Genomic DNA, 23,342 nt, shown 5'->3' with positions numbered 1-23,342 from the left:
GGCGCCTGGGCCTCTGGGCCTGCACTGTCCGGGCCTACAGTGGTCCCTGGGCCTATAGTGTTCAGACCTACACTGTCCAGGCCTACAGTGTTCGGACCTACACTGTCCGGGCCCAGAGCGCCCCTTGGGCCTACAGGGTCCGGGCCTACAGTGGTCTCTGGGCCTACAGGATCCGGGCCAACAGTGTCTGGGCCTACAGTGTCCGGGCTTACAGTGTCCGGGCCAAATATGGGACAAGGGCGGTCCCGCACGGGACAAACCAATTTAGCCCCAATTACGGGATGTCCTGGCTAATACGGGACAGTTGGCAACCCAGAGTTTGTTTCTCCACTCCCTCTCACTTCCCCCACAACTCCTCCTTCATTGCTCAATTAACCCCTGATATCGTCTGCTGCTCACATTCAGCTCGCCACCTCATGGGTTCTTGCAGAGTTCTTGCCAGGGGCCCATGCTGCTGGGAGGATCTCTTGCAAGACATCAGTAGTGTGCAGTAGTGTGGCTACTAGAGCTGCAACCTCGAACGGCACTAGTTAGACTTCCACTGTTGCCGAAGAAACGGTGACTGGACCCCCCGCTACGATAATGTCTACGACAAGCTACAACAGCCTACTACCTAGTCGACGTCAAGCTACGGCAAGCTACCGACAACCGGCGACCCAATCGTCGCGACTTAGGACGTCCACCTACGACCGCACCTACGACAACCTACGACCACACAGACGACAACCTACGGCAACCGAAGTCAACCTACGTCTACCCGCGACAAGCTACGACCGTGTCGGCAACAACTGAAGACAGTTCACGTCATTTTGGCCTCCGGTTTTGACGCCGGTACCTGTCGCCGGTTGACGTAGGCAGTCGCTAATGGAATTCACCGAAGTCAGCATCGGCGACAACCTACATCACCCGGCGACAACCTACGACAGCGCCCCCGTCAGGAGACGTCAAGCTACGACCATTGGCGTCAAACCCACTGTCGACGAAAAATTTTAAACATTTCAAAATCCAGCGGCGACCGGAAAAACGCTACGACTCTTTGGAGACGACTCACGACCGTACAGTCGACACCACGGCAACCATGTGGCAACGGCCTAGTCGCCTGTAGTCGTATAAAACATCGCCTCAGTCGGACAGGGGCTTAAATATAAAAAATTGTCCCTAGTGGGTATAGGACAGTGTTAGTGTGCGGGGACTGCTGATCGGCGCGGACCCGGCGGGCCGAAAGGGCCTGTTTCCTCGCTGTATCTCTAATCTAAACTAAACTAAAAAGCCTTTGTCCCGCCCCCCTGGCATCAGTCTGAAGAAGGGTCTTGACCCGAAATGTCGCCCATTCCTTCTCTCCTGAGATGCTGCCTGACCTGCTGAGTTACTCCAGCATTTTGTGATTAAATACCTTTGATTTGTACCAGCATCTGCAGTTATTTTCTTAAACTAAAAAGCAATTCAGAACGGGCACTGCCAACACCGATGTCCAAAAAAATTAAATATTAAAAAATAAAGACAATAAACGATTTGTTCTGATCTTGGAAAATGTTATTGCTTGAAAAAGCACACAAAGAAATGGAATGCTTCAAACACTCTTAACTTTGTTGGATGTGTTTATTAAACTGGGAGTTGAGAATTGTATCTGCTTGTTGGAGGCATAATCTGGTGTGACAGCTTCACTCAGGCTAATCAGGAAGGCTTGTTTACTTTCCTTGCCTCCTTTGAAAGACAAAAATTAAAAAAACCAGAAGCGTGAAGGTTTGTGTGGCAAATCAATGATTAAAAACACTGTGCGGTTCATTCCATCAGTTTAGTTCAGAGATACAGCGTGGAAACAGACTCTTCTGCCCGCCAGAGTCCCTGCCGACCAGCGATCGCCCAGTACACTAGTTTTATCCCACAGTCTAGGGCCTGAGCCTTGCCCTATCCACAGGTTGGCGCAGCGGTAGAATCGCTGCCTTACAGCGAATGCAGCGCCGGAGACCCAGGTTCGATCCCGACTACGGGTGCTGTCTGTACGGAGTTTGTACGTTCTCCCCGTGACCCGCGTGGGTTTTCTCCGAGATCTTCAGTTTCCTCCCACACTCCAAATATGTACAGGTTTGTAGGTTAATTGGCTTGATAAATGTAAAAATTGTTCCTAGTAGGTGTAGGATAGTGTTCGTGTGCGGGGATCGCTGGTCGGCGCGGACCCGGTGGGCCGAAGGGCCTGTTTCCGCGCTGTATCTCTGAACTAAACTAAACTAAACTAAATTAGGGTCAATTTACAGAAGCTAATTAATCTAAAAATACCTGCATGTCTTTGCAATGTGGGTGGAAACCAGAGCACCTGGAGAAAACCCACGCGGTCACAGGGAGAACGTACAAACTCCATTCAGACAGCACCTAGAGTCAAGATCGGACCTGTGTCTCCGGCATTGTAAAGCAACAACTCTACCGTCGCGCCACCGTGCCAACAACAGTTTCCATGTCTGAATTGAAAGAAGTTCTCTATTTCCGGACATGAGGATACTACATGAAAAAAGGCCCTTCAGCCCAACAAGTCCACGCTGAACACTGATCACCCGTTCACACTAGTTCTATGCTACCCCACTTTTGCAATCACCCGCCACACGCCAGGGGCAATTTAATAAGACCTACAGACCTGCAGGGCTTTTGGATGTGGGAGGAGATCTACAAAATTGTGTCTAAAATTATGAGAGGCATAGATACGGTAGACAGTCAGAACCTTTTTTTTCCCAGGGAGGAAATGTCCAACACTAGAGGGCGTAGTAATGAGGTAAGAGGGGGAAGTTTCATGGAGATGTGTGGGACAGGAGATAAGTGGTGGGTATCTGGAACGCATTGCCAGGGGTGGTGGTGGAGGCAGATACAACAGTGGCGTTTAAGAGGCTTTTAGGCACATGGAAGTGCAGGGAATGGAGGGATGTGGATCATGGAAGCAGATGAAGTTAGTTTAACTTGGCATTATGTTTGGCAATAAACATAACTAGACCAAGTGGACCCGTTGGGCCCAAACCTCTCCTGCATTGGTGCAGCACCCTCTCCTCTCCCCCTCCACCTCCCATTCCCCCCTCCCCCCTTCTCCCCTTCCCCCTCCCCCCTTCTCCCCTCCCCCCTTTCCCCCTCCCTCCCTCCTTCCTCCCCCACCCTCCTGCCCTCCCTCCTCTGCTCCCATCCCCCTTCCCCCTCCATCCACCCCCTCCCACCTCCCCTTCCCCTGACTTCCACCCCCCCCTCCCCTACCCTCACCCCTTCCCCTCCCCCCCACTCCATCCCCCTCAACCCCCCTTATACTCCCTCCACCCCCTCCCTCCTTCCACTCCCTCCGTCCCTTCCCCCTCCCACCACCCCCTCCCTCCCTCCCTCCCTCCCTCCATTCCTCCCCCCTCCCTCCAAAGGAGATAGATTTAAAATGTGAATAACTTAAAAAATATAACACCGATTTCAATGAAACTTCTTCCATTAGCACCAAAGGGACGATGGTGAGTAAGTTGGGCCTAAAATTGTCGTGCTATCGTGTACCGTTTTGGCTGTAGTTCTGGAACAAACAAACAAACAAAGGAGGGTTTGGTATATAGATGGGTCGATTCCTTTCCTGTACTGTTCTATGGTCTATGAAACTGGAACACGCAGAGGGAAACCCACACGGTCGCAATGGATATTTTGTAAAAATATATTTTGTGAATATTTAACTAAATAAATGTCGTAAATATTTTATTGAAAACATATTTTTAAGACTGAGATAGATAGATAGATTCTGGATTAGTACGGGTGTCAGGGTTATGGGGAGAAGGCAGGAGAATGGGGTTAGGAGGGAGAGATAGATCAGCCATGATTTAAGAATAAGGGGTAGGCCATTTAGAACGGAGATGAGGAAAAACTTTTTCAGTCAGAGTTGTAAATCTGTGCAATTCTCTGCCTCAGAAGGCAGTGGAGGCCAATTCTCTGAATGCATTCAAGAGAGAGCTAGATAGAGCTCTTAAGGAAAGCGGAGTTCGGGGGTATGGGGACAATGCAGGAATGGGGTACTGATTGAGAATGATCAGCCATGATCACATTGAATGGCGGTGCTGGCTTGAAGGGCCGAATGGCCTCCTCCTGCACCTATTGTCTATTGTCTATTGTCATGATTGAATGGCAGAAAAGACTTGATGGGCTGAATGGCCGAATTCTGCACCTACTACTCATGACCTTATAATGAGAATGTGCAAACTCCACACAGACAGCACCTGTGGTCAGGATCAAACCCGGGTCTCTGTCGTTGCAAAGCAGCGGCTCTACCAGTTGCAAAGCTGTGCCGCCCCGAATTAATAATGGAGGGTGTCAGTAGGGAGAGTGTTTCTGAATTGATTGGACCTGTTTACGGGGCAGTTACTTTATTGTTCCAGCCACCTCCCATTGAAGCAGCAAACCCTGTCTCCGTGATTCCACTTAGAAAATTGATTTAAAAATAACAATAATCATAATAATTAATCGTACTGGTTCTATTAATCACACTAATCACACCAATCACTGTTAATAATAATGCTGCTAATGATGGTAATGACAACGATTATCAGAGGCCACCATGCAAGCCGTGGATTTCTCTGCAGAATTCCCTCAGGGCAGTGTCCAGGGCTGCTGGCGAGTGGCATCAGTGTCGATCATAGAACATAGAGTTATTGACCCATACAGTCACACATCACGGAAACAAGCTCTTTGGCCCAACTTGGCCATGTCCACCAAGACTAGGGTTTCCAACTGTCCACTATTAGATTATTTATCCCACTATTTATCCTACATTTTGGGCCAAATTGGTTTGTCCTGTACGGGACTGCCCTTGTCCCATATTAGGCCCGGGGGGCGCTGTAGGCCCAGACGCTGTAGGCCCGGACACTGTAGGCCCGGACGCTGTAGGCCCGGACGCCGAAGGTCCGGACACCGAAGGTCCGGACACCATAGGTCCGGACAGTGTAGGCCCGGACAGTGTAGACCCGGACAGTGTAGGCCTGGACACTAGGTTCGGACAGTGTAGGTCCGGACAGTGTAGGCCTGGACAGTGTAGGCCCGGATAGTGTAGGCCCGGACAGTGTAGGCCCGGACACTGTAGGTTCGGACAGTGTAGGCCCGGACAGTGTAGGTCTGGACAGTTTAGGCCCGGACATTGTAGGCCCGGACGGACACTGTAGGTCCGGGGGCAGCCTGACGGAGGTTGCATAGCAACCCGCCTCCCGGCCCGGGTGGCCGCCATTGGTGTAGCGGGAGCACGTGGCCGCTGGCTGGGTGAGGTCACGTGGGGCGCGGGACGGTGACGTCACCTTTTGTCCCTTATTTGGGAGTGAGATAGCTGGCACCCCTAACCAAGACGCTCCATCTAAGCTTGTCCCATTTGCCCGCATTTGGTCCATATCCCTCCAAACCTTTTCTGGCCATGTGCCTGTTCAACAGCCACAGCATAGGATCAGGCACTTAACCCTACACAGTCTGTGCCAATCATGATACCAAGACATGCCTGCAGTGATCGCTGGTCAGCGAGGACTTGGTGGGCCGAAGTGACTGTTTCTGCGACGTATCTTTAAACTAAACTAAACTAAACCATCTAATCTGAAGAAGGATCCTGACCCAAAAGGTCACCTATCCTTGTTCTCCAGGGACGCTACCTGAACCATTGAGATACTCCAGCATTTTGAGTCTTTCCATGCAAGGAGTAGAGGGATAGGTTTAGGTTTATTTTCTCTGTGCCTCAGTACACGTGACAATAATGAACCTAAAACATGTTTACTATCGTCACATGTACTGAGGTGCAGTGAGAAGCTTTGTTTTGCATGCTATCCAAACAGAACAGATACACCATACATGGATATGTACAAGTCAGGAAAGACTGGGCTTGTATTCACTGATTTTAGAAGGATGGGAGGGGATATTATAAAGACATATAAAATTATGAAAGGACTGGACAAGCTAGATGCAGGAGAAAAGTTTCCCAATGTTGGGGGAGTCCAGAACCAGGGGCCACACAGTATAAGAATAAAGGGGAGGGCATTTAAAACTGAGGTGAGAAAAAACTTTTTCACCCAGAGAGTTGTGAATTTGTGGAATTTTCTGCCACAGAGGGCAGTGGAGGCCAATTCACTGGATTAATTTAAAAGAGAGTTAGATAGAGCTCTAGGGGCTAATGGAATCAAGGGATACGTGGAGAAGGCAGGCACGGGTTACTGATTGTGGATGATCAGCCATGATCACAATGAATGGCGGTGCTGGCTCGAAGGGCCGAATGGCCTCCTCCTGCACCTATTTTCTATGTTTCTATGTTTAAGTCAAATTAATTTCCAATAGATAGAGCAAAGAGGAAGATGCACAGTGCAGAATATAGTTCTCAACAATGGAGCGCAATAGTTCCATGTGTGGCAAACAAAACGCCTGTGGACAGTGGCCATGGACAGAGGGCCAAAGAGGCCTGTTTTAAAACTCTACAGATTATGCTTGAGTTAATTAGTAACACTTATTACTTAGGCGGCACGGTGGCGCAGCAGTAGAGCTGCTGCCTTACAGTGCCAGAGACCTGGGTTCGATCCTAACTACGGGTGCTGCCTGTGTGGAGTTTGTACGTTCTCCCCGTGACCTGCGTGGGTTTTCCTCCGAGATCTTCGTTTTCCTCCCACACTCCAAAGACGCGCAGGTTTGTAGGTTAATTGGCTTGGCGTAAATGTAAAAGTTGTCCCTAGGATAGATAATGTTAATGTGCGGGGATCGCTGGTCGGTGCGGACTCAGTGAGCCGAAGGGCCTGCTTCTGCACTGTAGCTCTAAACTAAACCAAACTTGGCGGCAAGACCATAATGTGATGGAGGCTTGTCAGGGCACTTCCGATCCTACCCTCTAAGGCCAACAAGACTGAAGAAGGGTCTCGACCCGAAATGTCACCCATTCCTTCTGTCTGGAGATGCTGCCTGTCCCGCTGAGTTACTCCAGCAGTTTGTGTCTACCTTAGATTTGAGAGAGAACGGTTCACAAGCAAATAAGTGGGAGAGTGGAAGAGTTGGGAATGTTGAAAGAGCCATTCTGTCCCGCTGAGTTACTCCAGCATGTTCTGTCTATCTTCAGTGTAAACTAGCATCTGCAGTTCGCTCCTATTGACAATAGACAATAGACAATAGACAATAGACAATAGACAATAGACAATAGACAATAGACAATAGACAATAGACAATAGACAATAGGTGCAGGAGGAGGCCATTTGGTTTTGTCTTTTCTGTATTAACTTTAATTTATATGCTGTAACTGTAATTCTTTTTTTGCACAATCTGCAGGCATTGCCACTTTCATTTCACTGCACATCGTGTATGTGTATGTGACAAATAAACTTGACTTGACTTGACTTGACTCGAGCCAGCACCGCCCATTCACTGTGATCATGGCTGATCATCCACGATCCACTATACATAGTTAGGTGAAGTTTCGGTTCGGGACCCATCTTCAGTCAGAAGAAGGCTTTGCACAAATACTTTAGACTTTCCTTGGTGTCGGTCACCACACTCTGTTTGAGTGTATTCGGATAGTCTTTTGTGAGTAGGTGCAACTTAAGTGTAACTATTTCTTTCCTGTCTTGGACTTTGCCACTTCAGAGAGCTGTTAAGGGGCTGTTAATGCTCCCACCGAGATTGGAGAGAGTGTTTGCGTTTCAATCTGTAGCCTGATTCAACTAAACTAGATGGTTCTAAAATGCCTGGCCAAAGGAGAATGTGATGAAGACATTGCCAGTTCTTTCACAAAATGCTGGAGTAACTCAGCAGGTCAGGCAGCATCTCAGGAGAGAAGGAATGGGTGACGTTTCGGGTCGAGACCCTTCTTCAGTCTGAAGAAGGGTCTCGACCCGAAACGTCACTCATTCCTTCCCTCCTGAGATGCTGCCTAACCTGCTGAGTTACTCCAGCATTTTGTGAATAAACACCTTCGATTTGTACCAGCATCTACAGTTATTTTCTTATACTTGCCAGTTCTAGTCGTCTTGTTGAGTCTCATTGTAACTCGTTTCCATCTAGCCGACAGCTAACAATGGCCTGTTTCCTTTATCATTGTGTTTTTTTTGCATATCTTTCATACATTTGTTCTATATCACCTTGTCACCTTGTGGTGGTGGAGGAGCTCGTGTGGTCCTGAGACCCTGAGAGCGATGCCGTCTGGAGCTAGGCTCCTGGTAGGGTCACCCATGGCGGTAAGGTCGACGGGGAGGTCCCTGACAAAGAGCAATCCTACCAAGACCTCAATGGTGGAACAGGCGGAGGGAGGATGGCGGCTGACTTTAGTGGAGCGTCACAACGGCTGGGAAGGCGGATGGATGAAGGCCGCGGCAGAAAAGGGCCCCCGGTCGTCTTGGACTCCACGCCACTGGATCCCGACCCAGATCTGTCAAGGACCGTGTGGTGGCTGTCTGTGCACCAGTCTCCCCACGTTAGACAAAGTCACGCACGGGCGTACCGACCCTATGGAGAGGACGGTCACACTCGCTTCCAGTGACCGCCGATGAAGATCTCTCTATTTCATCGTCTATATCTCTCGTTTCCCTTTCCCCTGACTCTGTCTGAAGAAGGATTTCGATCCGAAACGTCACACATTCCTTTCCCCCAGAGATGCTGCCTGACCCGCTGAGTTACTCCTGCTTTTTGTGTCGGTTATCAGTTCATCTTTGCATTTTGAGCACCATATAGAACATGGAATGGCACAGGAAGAGGCCCTTCAGTTCACAATGCATGTGCCAAACATAACTAGATAAACTAACCTCATCTGTCCACAGATGATCCATATCCTCCGTTCCCTACATTTGCAGTTGGGGCAACATATTCAACATGGGCAGCACTGTAGTACAGTGGGTAGAATTGCTGCCTTACAGCGCCAGACCCAGGTTCGATTCCGGCTACAGGTGATGCCTGCACATAGAGTCATACAGTCATAGATTGATACAGTGCAGAAACAGGCCCTTCGGCCCAACTCGCCCACACTGGCCAACAATGTCCCAACTACCCTGATCCCACTTGCCTGGGCTTGGTCCATAACCCTCCAAACCTGTCCTATCCATGTACCTGTCCAGCTGTTTCTTAAACAATGGGATAGTCCCAGTCTCAACTACCTCCTGTGGCAGATCGTTCCATACACCCACCACCCTCTGTGTGAAAAAGTTACCCCTCGGATTCCTATTAAATCTTTTCCCCTTCACCTTGAACCTATGTCCTCTGGTCCTCGATTCCCCTACTCTGGGTAAAAGACTCTGTGCATCTACCCGATCTATTCCTCTCATGATTTTGTGTACAGTTTATATGTTCTCCCTGTGACCACGTGGGTCTGTTATTGTGCTGTATTCTTCAATGTAGCTATTTTATCTCTTTGGAAGGTCTCAGGCAATTGATCCTATTGCCCATTAAAAACTACAAACTTTTCTCCTTCAATTATTCATACAATTCCCTCTTGAGATCTGGAGTTCAGAATGCAAACACCGTCTTGGAGATAGGCCAATTAAGGTCATAGTCATTAAAAAAAACCCTCTCTTCTCCTGATTCTTAACTCCATTAATCAATGTCCTCTGGTTACCTCCTGCGGATGAGAGATAGTTTACCACTGGGCATCCCACCGGTGCTTGGAATGTCTCCACTAAACTTCCCCTCAATCTCCCGTAATCTAAAGAAAAAGCATCCCAGTCGAACAATGATAATTCTTCTCGTCCCCAGTGGAAAATTGGGAAGTGAAATTTTCACTGCACACTTTCTTGCACATTGCCTTGCACAGCTGTCATCTCATCAGGTCTCGCAAGAACTGTTACGAATTCAATTCAATTGATCGTAAGATCACAAGTGATAGGAGTAGAATTAGGCCCTTCGGCCCAGCAAGTCTACTCTGCCATTCAATTAGTTTAGAGATACAGCGTGGAAACAGGCCCTTCGGCCCACCGGGTCCACGCCGACCAGCGATCCCCGCACATTAACACTATCCTACACCCACTCGGGACAATTTTTACATTTACCAAGCCAATTAACCTACAAACCTGTACATCTTTGGAGTGTGGAAGGAAACCAAAGATCTCGGAGAAAACCCAGGCAGATCACGGGGAGAACGTACAAACTCCGTACAGACAATTATGGCTGATCTATCTCTCCCTCCTAACCCCATTCTCCTGCCTTCTCCCCATAACCACTGACACCCATTCTAATCAAGAATCTATCTATCTCTGCATAAATCTATCCACTGACTTGGCCTCCACAGCCTTCAGTGGCAAAGAATTCCACAGATTCACCGCCCTCTAACTAAAGATATTCCTCCTCATCTCCATCCTAAAAGAACGTCCTTTAATTCCGAAGCTCTGACCTGAGTCTATTTGCTAAAAATGGAGACTAGATGTAGATATTGCATAGAACATAAAATAGTCAAGCACAGGAACAACTTGGGTTGCCAACTTTCTCACTCCCAAATAAGGGACAAGGTGACGTCACCGCCCCTTGCCCCACGAGACCTCACCCAGCCAGCGGGCATGTGCTCCCGCTCCACCAACACTGCCCGGAACTACAGTGTCCGGGCCTACAGCGTCCGGGCTTACAGCGCCCCCACCCCCCAGCCTAATATGGGACAAGGGCGGTCCTGTACGGGACAAACCAATTTAGCCCAAAATACGGGATGTCCCGACTAATACGGGGCCATTGGCAACCCTAGCCGAAGGGCCTGTTCCTGTGCTGTATGATTCTATCTGCAATCTCCATGTGTCCCATAAATCTCATTTTGTTTAACTATCCACACGTTCTCATCAACTTCCTCCAGATTCTGCCGCTCACCCACACAACGGAGGCAATTTACAGCAGCCAATTATTCCACCAACCATTGGAACCATTTAGATTTATAAATTCTTGATTAGTACGAGTGTCAGGGGTTACGGGGAGAAGGCAGGAGAATGGGGTTGAGAGGGAAAGATAGATCAGCCATGATTGAATGGTGGAGTGGACTTGATGGGCTGAATGGCCTGATGCTGCTCCTTTAACGTTTAGAAACATAGAAACATAGAAAATAGGTGCAGGAGGAGGCCATTCGGCCCTTCGAGCCAGCACCGCCATTCATTGTGATCATGGCTGATCATCCACAATCAGTAACCCGTGCCTGCCTTTTCTCCATACCGCTTGATTCCACTCGCCCCTAGAGTTCTATCTATCTATTTGAATTTATGAACATGGACGAAACCCATATGGTCCCAGGAAGAACGTGCAATGTCCATACATACAGACAGCAGGATTGCAGTGAAAGTCTTCCTTTGGGGTTAGGAGGGAGAGATAGATCAGCCATGATTGAATGGCGGAGTAGACTTGGTGGGCCGAATGGCCTAATTCTACTCCTTATGACCTTATCTGACTCACTCGGCCAATAGGTTCCAAACTCAACCACCTTCTGGGAGAATTTTTTATTTCCTTGTATCCTTCCATCACCTTTTTTATCTTTCGGTTTAGGTTTATTATTGTCACGTGTATCGAGGTACAGTAAAAAGCTTTGTTTTGCATGCTATCTAAATAGAACAGATATACCATACATAAAGACAATCAGGTCAATCTCAAGTAGTTTAGGAAGAGCAATGGGGCAGATACAGAGTGCAGAATATAGTTCTCATCATTGTAGCGCACCAGTTCCAGAGACAAAGTCCAACGTCCTCATTGGGGTAGAGGTGAATCGGACAGTGCCCTAGCTGATGGAAGGGCCGTTCGGAAGTCTGATAACAGAGGGGAAGAAGTTGTTCCTGAGTCTGGTGGTTCTATATCTTCTGCCAAATGGGATCAGGGAGAAGGAAGGACGGGGTGGGACAAGTCTTTGATTATGTTGGCTGCTTTACCGAGACGACGTGAAGTTTAGTTTAGTTTAGAGATACAGCGCGGAAACAGGCCCTTCGGCCCACCGGGTCCACGCCAACCTGCGGTCCCCACACATTAACACTATCCTACACCCACTAGGGACAATTTTTAAAAAACATATTACCAAGCCAATTAACCTACAAACCTGCACGTCTTTGGAGTGTGGGAGGAACCCGAAGATCTCCGAGAAAACCCACGCAGGTCACGGGGAGAACGTACAAACTCTGTACAGACGGCGCCGGTAGTCGGGATCGAACCCGGGTCTCCGGCGCTGCATTCGCTGTAAGGCAGCAACTCTACCGCTGCGCCACCGTGACCACCCAGATACAGATGGAGTCAATAGACAATAGACAATAGACAATAGGTGCAGGAGTAGGCCATTCAGCCCTTCGAGCCAGCACCGCCATTCAATGCGATCATGGCTGAGTCAATGGCGGGGAGTCTGGTCTGGTGTGATGGACTGGGCTACATCCGCAACTCTTTGCAATTTCTTCAGTCTCTGCCTCTGCCCTTTCCGTTTTTGTTTCTGATTTCCAACATCTGCAAGTATTTTAATATATTTGCAGAGTCGCTGGAAACCAGGAATGAGCCTTGAAGCGTTTCTGGCTCATTATCACGGTGACTGGCACATTGTTTCAAATATTGGAGTAAAGGCCAGAGTTCGGAACTATTGATCTGGAGACAAGGATTCAGGTCCTACCACAGCACCTGGGGAATTTAACTTTGAGTAATTAAATAAAGCTGGATTGGGTTTTTTTTAAAAAGGAAGCTGCCTTCGGTAATGGCAATTATGAACATACTAGATTGTCCTGAAAACCCAGCTGGCTGCTCCTACCGCTGGGAACATAGAACATAGAACAGTAAGCACACGCAACAAAAGCTTTTCACTGTACCTCGGTACACCTGACAATAAACTGAACTAAGCAAGCTCTTCGGCCCACAAAGCCTCGGCTAAACATGATGCACATCCTCCATATTGGCACGGTGGCTCAGCGGTAGAGTTGCTGCCTTACAGCGCTGGAGACCCGGGTTCCATCCCGACTACGGGTGCTTGTCTGTACGGAGTTTGTACGTTCTCCCCGTGACCTGCGTGGGTTTTCTCCACGCTGACCAGCGATCCCCGCTCATTAACACTATCTTACACACACCAGGGACAATTTACATTTATACCAAGCCAATTAACCTACATACCTGTACGTCTTTGGAGTGTGGGAGGAAACTGACGATCTCGGAGAAAACCCACGCAGGTCACGGGGAGAACGTACAAACTCCGTACAGACAGCACCCGTGGTCAGGATCGAACCCGGGTCTCTGGCGCTGCATTCGCTGTAAGGCAGCAACTCTACCGCTGCGCCACCGTGACTGCCCTTGTCGGTATATAACGACAGTTAAACTCTCTTGACTATTTCTTGACATAATCTTCCAAAGCAGGATATCTGTGTTTGGCTGGTCTAGTCTATATGTGAAGGGAGACCCATTAATGTGGTTAACTGCCTTCTCAGTTCAAGGTAATTAGAGATGGATAATAAATGACGATAATTTCTTGATAGAAGTATCTGAAATTTGCTGATGTAAGTATATAAAATTATGGTAGGCACAGATATAGGAGACAGTCACAGCCTTTTTCCAAGGGTGGAAATGTGAAATATGAGAGGACAGAGGTTTGAGGTGAGAGGGGGAATCTTTAGAACATAGAACAGTGCAGCAAAGGACAGGCCCTTCGGCCCACAAAGTCTGTGCCGAACATGATGCCAAGACCATCTCTTATCTGCCTGCATATTATCCATACCTCTCCATACCTACTCAAAAGCCTCTTAAATGCCACTATAATTTCTTGATAGAAGTGTATATAAGCTATAGGGAGAGGTTGAGTAGGCTGGGTCTCTATTCCATGGAGCATCGGAGGATGAGGGATGATCTAACAGAGATGTACAAAATCATGAGAGGAATAGATCGGGTAGATGCACGGAGTCCCTTGCCCAGAGTGGGTGAATCGAGGACCAGAGGACATAGGCTCAAGGTGAAGGGGAAAAGATTTAATAGGATTACTAGGTTAATTCCCGAAATGGCGGGACTGTCATATGTCGAAAGACTTGAGCGACTAGGTTTGTGTACACTGGAATTTAGAAGGATGAGAGGGGATCTTATCGAAACGTATAAAATTATTAAGGGGTTGGACACGTTAGAGGCAGGAAACATGTTCCCAATGTTGGGGGAGTCCAGAACCAGGGGCCACAGTTTAAGAATAAGGGGTAGGCCATTTAGAACAGAGATGAGGAAAAACATTTTTAGTCAGAGAGTTGTGAATCTGTGGAATTCTCTGCCTCAGAGGGCAGTGGAGGCCAATTCTCTGAATACATTCAAGAGAGAGCTAGATAGAGCTCTTAAGGATAGCGGAGTCAGGGGGTATGGGGAGAAGGCAGGAACGGGATACTGATTGAGAATGATCAGCCATGATCACATTGAATGGCGGTGCTGGCTCGAAGGGCCGAATGGCCTTCTCCTGCACCTATTTTCTATTGTCTATTGTCTATTGTAACTTTTCCACACAGAGGGTGGTGGGTGTATGGAACAAGCTGCCAGAGGAGGTAGTTGAGGCTGGGACTATCCCATCGTTGAAGGAACAGTTGGACATGTACCCCCACCTTCGGCCCAACTCATCCATGCCGACCAGTCTGAAGAAGGGTTCTGACTTGAAAGGTCACTTATCCATTTAATCCACTGAGTTATCTCCCGTTGAGTTATCTCCACAGAGATACTCTGTGTCCAACAGCAGTTCCTTGTTACTTGACTTTCATTGTGCACCTGCAGTTGTATCGCACGCTTATAATGCACAACTGCCACCCCACAACACATTTATAACACAGAGCTCTGTCTGCACAGTGCAGTTATATTGTATAACTGCAGTTACACTGTGTATATACAATGTGCAGCTGCTGTATTAGGGTGCATTTATGACACGCAGATGCATTTGCGTGGCACATCAGTTCGGTTCAGTTTATCGACAACAGTTTATTGTCACGAGGTTACAGTGACAAGCTTTTGTTGCGTGTTAACCAGTCAGCGGAAAGACTATATGCTTGATTGCAATCAAGCCATTTACAGTGCGTAGATACATGATAAGGGAATAACGTACAGTGCAAGGTAAAGCCAGCAAAGTCCGATCAAAGATAGTCGAGGGTCACCAATGAGGTAAACATAGAAACATAGAAAATAGATGCAGCACCGCCATTCATTGTGATCATGGCTGATCATCCACAATCAGTAACCCGTGCCTGCCTTCTCCCCATATCCCTTGATTCCACTAGCCCCTGGAGCTCTATCTAACTCTCTTAGATAGGAGTTCAGCACTGCTCTGCACTGCTGTCACACAGTGCAGTCATCAGCGGTCACTCAATAGACACTAGACAATATATAGACAATAGACAATAGGTGCAGGAGGAGGCCATTCGGCCCTTCGAGCCAGCACCACCAGTCAATGTGATCATGGCTGATCATTCTCGATCAGTACCCCGTTCCTGCCTTCTCCCCATACCCCCTGACTCCGCTATCCTTAAGAGCTCTATCTAGCTCGAAGTGAGTGTGACCGTCCTCTCCATAGGGTCGGTACGCCTGTGCGTGACTTTGTTTAGCGTGGGGAGACTGGTGCACAGACAGCCACCACACGGTCCTTGACAGATCTGGGTCAGGGTCCAGTGGCATGGAGTCCAAGACGACCGGGGACCCTTTTCTGCTGCGGCCTTCATCCATCCGCCTTCCCAGCCGTTGTGACGCTCCACTAAAGGCAGCCGTCATCCTCCCTCCGCCTGTTCCACCGTTGAGGTCTTGGTCGGACTGCTCTGGTTTTTTTTGAGCTTGGTAACCAGCTTTTTTTTAATCAAAAAATGTATTCAATTATTAAAAATAGTATTTGCAATACAATAAAACAAAACCGGACCCACCACCATAACACAAGCCAAACAAATATACTAAATAAACTACTAAACAACTATGTTACAATCGTTGTCAAGGATGCGTTCAACCCCCAGCGGTCCCGGAAATCCCCAGGATGCCCGTGGGCGGCGCGTAGTCCCTCTCCAAAACCACCCGGGCGCGGACGGACGTAACCCTGGAATGCGGATTGCTCTTTGTCAGGGACCTCCCCCTCGACCTTACCGCCATGGGTGACCCTACCAGGAGCTTGGCTCCAGACGGCATCGCTCTCAGGATCTCAGGACCACACAAGCTTCACTACCACAAGGTGACAGTCCATGGAGAAGTACCGTTACAGCTGATGCTGCACGTCACACCGCAGCGCCATTATTGCACACTTGCGCATTCACTGAGTGCAGCTGCAGTCACGCGGCACATTTCACCCTGTGCAGTTACTATTGCAAATCAGGTTAACTGCGGCTGGTCGATTTTAATCCGAAACCTGCTCATTTCAGACGCAGGCTGTGACAGAAGCCAAACACTGTCTCGTGCCGAGACCAGGTAGGACAGGCAGAGCGAGATAGGACCCAGCATTTCCTTCTCACTCACCTCCGCACCTGAAAACGGCACGGTGGCGCAGCGGTAGAGTTGCTGCCTTACAGCGAATGCAGCGCCGGAGACTCAGGTTCGATCCCGACTACGGGCGCCGTCTGTACGGAGTTTGTACGTTCTCCCCGTGACCTGCGTGGGTTTTCTCCGAGATATTCGGTTTCCTCCCACACTCCAAAGACGTGCAGGTTTGTAGGTTAATTGGCTGGGTAAATGTAAAAATTGTCCCTAGTGGGTGTAGGATAGTGTTAGTGTGTGGGGATCGTTGGGCGGCGTGGACCCGGTGGGCCGAAGGGCCTGTTTCTGCGCTGTATCTCTAAATCTAAATCTATATCTAAGACCGTTCTCATAAGATCATAAGTGATCGGAGCAGAATTAGGTAATTCGGTCCATCAAGTCTACTCCACCGTTCAATCAACGCTGATCTATCTCTCCCTCCCAACCCCATTCTCCTGCCTTCTCCCCATAACCCCTGACACCCGTATCGATCAAGAAACTATCTATCTCTGCCTTAGATATATCCACTGACTTTTGGCCACCACAGCCGTCTGTGGCAAGGAATTCCACAGATTCACCACCCTCTGACGAAAGAAATTCCTCCTCATCTCCTTCCTGAAAGAACGTCCTTTAATTCTGAGGCTGTGACCTCTGGTCCTAGACTCTCCCACCAGTGGAAACATCCTCTCCACATCCACTCTATCCAGGCCTTTCACTATTCTGTACGTTTCAATGAGATGCTTCCACCACATAATGGCTTCCACCACATAATCTGTGGAATTCTCTGCCTCAGAAGGCAGTGGAGGCCAATTCTCAATGCATTCAAGATAGAGCTCTTAAGGATAGCGGAGTCAGGGGGTATGGGGAGAAGGCGGGAACGGGGTACTGATTGAGAATGATCAGCCATGATCACATTGAATGGCGGTGCTGGCTCGAAGATCCCCTCTCATCCTTCTAAATTCTAGTGTATACAAGCCTAGCCGCTCCAGTCTTTCAACATATGATAGTCCTGCCATTCCGGGAAATGGCCGGAATGGCCTCCTCCTGCACCTCTTGTCTATTGTCTATTTCTCAGTCGCTCCTACCCACGTGGTTTAGAACCAAGATGGATGACGGTGCCCAATTAGGAACAAAATGTCGACCACTGTGTTTTCCGCTGTGATTGTAAGCCAAAGGCTGAAGGGTTTAAGATTTATTGGAATTGGGATTCTTGGGGAAAAAAAACAAATTTCCATTTATATCAAACGGCCCTGTCATATCTCATGGCTCCCCACCACGTCTCGGGCCGCCTGATACACAATCATTTATTTTCACCTGATGCTCCGTGCATTTTGCAGCCAAATATTGTAATTATTTTGCAGACAACCTTGCTGGGGCTGAAGAATAGTACCTCTGACAACACAGCCATCTCTCAGCACCGCGCTGCAGTGCCAAGAACTTGTAAAATATTCATACTCAGGATGTGTGCAATAAAGAGAAGACCAATATTTAATATCCGCACTTAGCCCGGTTGGTAAACGTGCGGCTGTCCTTTTCCGTAACTGATAGCTTGCTGAGTCTCTGCGGATCCAGCTAACAAAGGATGCAGATGCAAGAAACTGCAGCTTACTTTAGTTTCAGGGATGTGGCGTGAAAACAGGCCCATCGGCCCATCGAGCCCACGCCAGTGGAAGGATATTCTTGCTATTGAGGGCGTGCAGCGTAGGTTTACCAGGTTAATTCCCGGAATGGCGGGACTGTCATATGTTGAAAGACTGGAGCGACTAGGCTTGTATACACTGGAATTTAGAAGGATGAGAGGGGATCTTATCGAAACGTATAAGATTATTAAGGGGGTTGGACACGTTAGAGGCAGGAAACATGTTCCCAATGTTGGGGGAGTCCAGAACCAGGGTCCACAGTTTAAGAATAAGGGGTAGGCCATTTAGAACGGAGATGAGGAGAAACTTTTTCAGTCAGAGAGTTGTGAATCTGTGGAATTCTCTGCCTCAGAAGGCAGTGGAAGCCAGTTCTCTGAATGCATTCAAGAGAGAGTTAGATAGAGCCCTTAAGGATAGCGGAGTCAGGGGGTATGAGGAGAAGGCAGGAACGGGGTACTGATTGAGAATGATCAGCCATGATCACATTGAATGGCGGTGCTGGCTCAAAGGGCCGAATGGCGCACTCCTGCACCTATTGTCTATTGAAACAGGCCCATCTGCCCACCGAGCCCATGCCAACCACCAAGCCCACGCCAACCACCAATTCACATTAGTTCTATGTTATCCTAAGTAGACACAAATTATTGGAGTAACTCAGCGGGTCAGGCAGCATCTCGGGAGAGAAGGAATGGGTGACGTTTCGGGTCGAGACCCTTCTCCAGACTGATGTCAGGGGAGGGGGCGGGACAAAGATAGAATGTAGTCGGAGACAGGAAGACTAGTGGAACAATTGGGAGGAGGGAGGGGATAAAGAGGGCTATCTGAAGTTAGAGGTCAATGTTCATAACCGCTGGGGTGTAAGCTACCCAAGCGAAATATGAGGTGCTGTTCCACCAATTTGTGCTGGGTCTCACTCTGACAATGTTATCCTACATTCTCCTTGCACACCTGGGTAAATCTACAGAGGGCTAATTAACCTATAAACCCGCACATCTTTGACATGTGGGAAATCGGAGCACCCGATGGAAGCCCACACGGTTACAGGGAAAATGTGTAAGCTCCACACAGACAGCACCCAAGATCAGGGCTGAACCTGGGTCTCTGGCACTGTGAGGCGGCAGCTATACCAGCTATGTTGCTGTGTTTTGTGAACTAGATGCTGCCGCTGAGTTAGTCAAGCACTTTGTGTCTTATTTTGCCACACTGGGCCAGTCTTATTTGCCTGCATTTGGCACATAGCCCTCTCATATATCCGTCCAAATTTATTTTCCACCTTGTCTATCTATACTGCTGCCTTCAGGGATCAATAGACAATAGCCAATAGGTGCAGGAGTAACATTCTCAAATGTTAAGAAAAGGCATTTGAAGATACCAGAAGATAGTTTTGTTTACACAATTTATTTACCGTCAGGACATTTGACGGGTAGATTGGAGGCGGCAGTTTGACGGTCAGGTAAGCGTGGGAATTTCGCGGTGTTTCCGAAGACGGTGTAATCTCTTAGCCAGGTGCTAGTTTCACATAAAAAGTAACTTGTATCGACCTGACTCGGCATTGTCGTGGTCATTGTCGTGGTCATTGTCGTGGTCATTGTCGTGGTCATTGTCGTGGTCATTGTCGTGGTCATTGTCGTGGTCATTGTCGTGGTCATTGTCGTGGTCATTGTCGTGGTCATTGTCGTGGTCATTGTCGTGGTCATTGTCGTGGTCATTGTCGTGGTCATTGTCGTGGTCATTGTCGTGGTCTTTGTCGTGGTCATTGTCGTGGTCATTGTCGTGGTCATTGTCGTGGTCATTGTCGTGGTCATTGTCGTCGGGTAAAAGAAAATTTCGGCCATCTGCTACGACTTTGACAGTCGCCGGCAGTCGCCTTAAAAATCGCGTAACTGGGACAGGCCCTTTAGATAGAGCTCTAGGGGCTAGTGGAATCAAGGGATATGGGGAGAAGGCAGGCACGGGTTACTGATTGTGGATGATCAGCCATGATCACAATGAATGGCGGTGCTGGCTTGAAGGGCCAAATGGCCTCCTCCTGCACCTATTTTCTGTTTCTAAGTAAACCCTATCTATTCCTCTCATGATTTTATATATCTCTACAAGAGGCATAGAGCTGTACAGCATGGAAACAATCCCTTCTGCCGAACTCGTCCATTCCGACCAAGTCGAGTAACCGAGTTAGTCCGACTTGCCTGAACCTGACCCATGTCCTTGCTCCTCCCTTATCTCTTATCGTGAAACGTATAAGATTATTAAGGGATTGGACACGTTAGAGGCAGGAAACATGTTCCCAATGTCGGGGGAGTCCAGAACCAGGGACCACAGTTTAAGAATAAGAACTCGTGCAGTCACAGAGAGAGACGCACGTGCTCGACACAGACAGCACCCGTGGTCAGGATTGAGCCCGGGGTCTCTGGCGCTGTAAGGCAGCAACTCCTAACTGTGGTGCCACCTCCCCATCCTTCTTGCAGCTTGTTCCGTCTGCGCACCAACCCTTTGTGGAAAAGTTGCCCCCTCTTCATTTTGTCCACTTTGGAGAGCGAGATGACGCAAAGCTGTCTTCACAGCACTTCCACGACTGGCCCATAATGAAGGGACACTGCGTAAATCACCGGCTGCTCAATAGATCACCAACGAGGTCGTGCGGAAGGTTTGAATTGGACCGAGGACAATCATTTGTAAAGAGCGGAGTTACACCTCTCTCCTCCGTCAAAGAAATAGCAAGGTCACATTGTGTGGGCAGCTGAACATCTTTCTGGGTCGGCAGCCAGCGATCCCTCCTGAATGACAATTATTTACTTCCATGCCGTAATTAAAGGAATAATCTCCTTTATTTCCTGAAGTTAACTATCGTTCATTAGCAATAACAATGAAACCAAAAGATTTTATCGCCCATATGGGCAGATGAAATTACGTGCAGCGTTAATGCCCGTTAATTTTCCCTTTATTAAGAAACCGAGCTAATGTGCCAATGCACAATGGCAAGGTTAAACAGGTGGCTGTTGAGAAACCAGGACTGACAAGGGTTTGCTGGTGTTGTAATTTGCGCATGGGAATGTGAGTAGAAAAAACAGAATATTGAGTTGAGTTTAGTTTATTGTCACGCGTGGAGTGAAAAAACTCTTGTTGCGTGCTAACCAGTTAGCGGAAAGACAATACATGTTTTCAAATACACAGGGCGCGATGTTAAAAATCCAAAGTCCTGCCTCTTAACTTGCTCCCGGTGGTGATGGAAGCTTAAAGCACTCACCTACGCTCCTCCGATGTTGAGAAAGGCTGGGCAGGCACATCATTGGGGTTAACAAGTGGGCTCCTACTTTCATTGACGTTTCGCTGACTGGGCCCACGACGTCGCCAATCTGGCGTCCCAGAACCACCCCCCTCCGCATCGAGAGAGCATGAACAGTCTGAAGAAGGGTCTCGACCCGAAACGTCACCCATTCCCTCTCTCCTAGGTGCTGCCTGACCTGCTGAGTTACTCCAGCATTTTGTGATACCCCCCTCTGCATCTGCCTAGCCGGCATATTTGGGGCACCAGGTGGGGTCTTTCTCCTTCAGCCCAGAGCCACTGGCTAGTCTGCTCTGCCACCCCTGATGAGTCCTTGATGGTCAGGCATAGGGCTTGTCCGCTGATCCCCAGGTCCTTCATCAGTCTTACAGTTGTTGTGGTTTCACGAAGCCCCAACATCCAACCCAGAACCAGGGGCCACAGTCTTAAAATAAATGGAAGGCCATTTAAAATTGAGGTGAGAAGGAACTTTTTCACCCAGAGAGTTGTGAATTTGTGGAATTCTCTGCCCCAGAGGGCAGTGGAGGCCAATTCACTGGATGCATTTAAGAGAGAGTTAGATAGAGCTCTAGGGGCTAGTGGAATCAGGGGATATTTAGAAGAATTTAGAAGGATGAGAGGGGATCTTATCGAAACATAAGATTATTAAGGGGTTGGACACGTTAGAGGCAGGAAACATGTTCCCAATTTTGGGGAAGTCCAGAACCAGGTTAAACACAGTTTAAGAATAAGGGGTAGGCCATTTAGAACGGAGACGAGGAAAAATGCATTCCGGCCTACACTGTCCAGCCCTACACTGTCTGGACCTACACTGTTCGGACCTACACTGTACACTGTCTGGACCTACACTCTCCGGGCCTACGGTGGCCGGAACTCCACTAAACGGGCCTACAGTGGCCGGACCTACACTATCTGGGCCTACAGTGTCTGGGCCTACAGCGAAAGGGGCCTACAGCGTCCGGGCTTACAGCGTCCGGGCCTACAGCATATGGGCCTACACTGTCCGGACCTACACTATCCGGACCTACAGTGTCTGGACCTACAGTGTCCGGGCCTACACTGTCCGGGCCTACAGCGTCCGGGCCTACAGCGCCCCCCCGGGCCTAATACAGGACAAGGGCTGTCCCGTACGGAGAAACTAATTTAGCCCAAAATACGGGATGCCCCGGCTAATACGGGACAGTTTGCAACCCTAATCCTGACCTCGGGTGCTGTTTGTGTGGAGATTGCAAGCTCTCCCTGTGCTTTCATCTGGGCGCAATGTTGTCTTCCCACATCCCAAAGAAGTGCAGGTTTGTAAATCACCCCCACCCCCCGTGTGCAGAGAGTTAATGAGAAAGTGGGACGACATTGAGCTCGTGTGAATGGGTGATCGATGGTCGGCATGTCTTCTTTTGTAAACCAGCATCTGCAGTTCCTTGTTTCAACATTCAGATGCTACCAATATCCTTACGCCTCTGCCCTCTGATTTTTGAGCCCAGTGCTGAAATAATTAGGAACTTTTTACGGAAGGGTCCCGACCTAAAAGTCTCCTATCCATGTCCTCCTGGGATGCTGCCTGACATAGAAACATAGAAACATAGACAAGAGGTGCAGGAGGAGGCCATTTGGCCCTTCGAGCCAGCACCGCCATTCATTGTGATCATGGCTGATCATTCTCAATCAGTAACATGTGCCTGCCTTCTCCCCATATCCCTTGATTCCACTAGCCCCTAGAGCTCTATCTAACTCTCTTTTAAATTCATTCAGTGAATTGGCCTCCACTGCCCTCTGTGGCAGAGAATTCCCCAAATTCACAACTCTCTGGTTGAAAAAGTTTCTTCTCTCCCTAGTTTTAAATGGCCTCCCCTTTATTCTAAGACTGTGGCCTCTGGTTCTGGACTCCCCCAACGTTGGGAACATTATTCCTGCATCTAGCTTGTCCAGTCTTTTTATACGTCTCTATATCCCCTCTCATCCCTTTAACCTCCAGTGAATACAAGCCCAGGCTTTTCAATCTTTCCTCATACGACAGTCCCGCCAGCCCTGGGATTAACCTCGTGAACCTACGCTGCGCTGCA

General features: G+C 48.7%; 1 protein-coding gene across 1 annotated transcript in view; it reads left to right on the top strand.

Annotated features, from left to right (window-relative positions):
- LOC144598346 (dedicator of cytokinesis protein 2-like) overlaps positions 1-23,342 on the top strand; it is an 894,447-nt gene that overhangs the window by 554,427 nt on the left and 316,678 nt on the right. The gene's annotated exons all lie outside the window — the stretch shown is intronic.

This window comes from Rhinoraja longicauda, chromosome 1 (assembly GCF_053455715.1).
Source record: "Rhinoraja longicauda isolate Sanriku21f chromosome 1, sRhiLon1.1, whole genome shotgun sequence".
Lineage (NCBI taxonomy): Eukaryota > Metazoa > Chordata > Chondrichthyes > Rajiformes > Arhynchobatidae > Rhinoraja > Rhinoraja longicauda.
The sequence above is the reverse complement of the archived record's forward strand: the minus strand, read 5'-3'. Positions and strand labels throughout refer to the sequence as shown.